Source organism: Mastomys coucha, unplaced genomic scaffold (assembly GCF_008632895.1).
Source record: "Mastomys coucha isolate ucsf_1 unplaced genomic scaffold, UCSF_Mcou_1 pScaffold5, whole genome shotgun sequence".
NCBI classification, from domain to species: domain Eukaryota; kingdom Metazoa; phylum Chordata; class Mammalia; order Rodentia; family Muridae; genus Mastomys; species Mastomys coucha.
In genome coordinates, this window is record NW_022196911.1 from 94769575 (window position 1) to 94770952 (window position 1378).

Consider the following 1378-nt stretch of genomic DNA (forward strand, 5'->3'; position numbering starts at 1 on the left):
CTTTTCGAGACAGGGTTTCTCTGTGTAGCCCTGGCTGTCCTGGAACTGACTCTGTAGACCAGGCCAGCCTCAAACTCAGAAATCTACCTGCCTCTGCCTCCCAAGTACTGGGATTAAAGGCATATGCCACCACTGCCCGGCTAAAGTAATTTTTTTTTTTTTTTTTTTTTTTTTTTTTTTTTTTGGTTTTTTGAGACAGGGTTTCTCTGTGTAGCCCTGGCTGTCCTGGAACTGACTCTGTAGACCAGGCCTGCCTCTGCCTCCCAAGTGCTGGGATTAAAGGCGTGCGCCACCACTGCCTGGCTAAGAAGATTTATTTATTTCAGGTATGTGGGTATACTGTCGCTGTCTTCAGACACACCAGAAGACAGCATCAGAGGCCCACTACAGATGGTTGTGAGCTACCATGTGGGTGCTGGGAATCAAACTCAGGACCTCTGGAAGAGCAGTCAGTGCTCTTAACCGCTGAGCCATCTCTTCAGCCCCAATAATTCTTTAAACAAGAAGGAGAAGAAAGAAGAAGAAGAAGAAGAAGAAGAAGAAGAAGAAGAAGAAGAAGAAGAAGAAGAAGAAGAAGAAGAAGAAGAAGAAGAAGAAGAAGAAGAAGAAGAAGAAGAGGAAGAAGAAGAGGAAGAAGAAGAAGAAGAAGAAGAAGAAGAAGAAGAAGAAGAAGAAGAAGAAGAAGAAGAAGAAGAAGGAGAAAAGGAGAAGGAGAAGGAGGAGAAGAAAAGGAGAAGGAGAAGGAGGAGAAGGAGAAGAAGAAGAAGAGGAAGAGGAAGAGGAAGAGGAAGAGGAAGAGGAAGAAGAGAAGAAGAAGACCCTATCTCAAAAATAAAATAAAAAGGAAAGAAAGTCAAATGAATGAATAAAGATAGGTGAAATCTTGAAAGACAACTTGGAAAAAGCATTGGTTTATTTATTTGTATTGATTGGTTGGTTGGTTGGTTGGTTCATTGATTTTTCAAGACAAGGTTTCTTTGTGTAGTCCTGGCTGTCCTGGAACTCACTCTATAGACCAGGCTGGCCTTGAACTCAGAGATCCACCTGCCTCTGCCTCCCAAGGCTGGAACTAAAGGTGTGCACCACCACTGCCTGGCTTAGTTTATTTTTTCATATCTTCCTTTAGTTGTCAATACCAAAGCTCACTAGGCCTGGTCCTTCCCCTGGCTTCCTCTTCAGTGATCCACCTGATGGAGCAAAGATGATTGATTGATAAGGGGACATTAGAGGTCTCTTTACTCTTATCAGAGTAAACACTCATTTCCTAGATTCTTGTATATTCCAGACACTTAACCCCCAGCTTCTCCATATTGTCCCTTTTCTTGTTTTCTTTTTTCTTTTTTTTTTCATTTCTATTTTTTGAAACCTCTGCCTATGG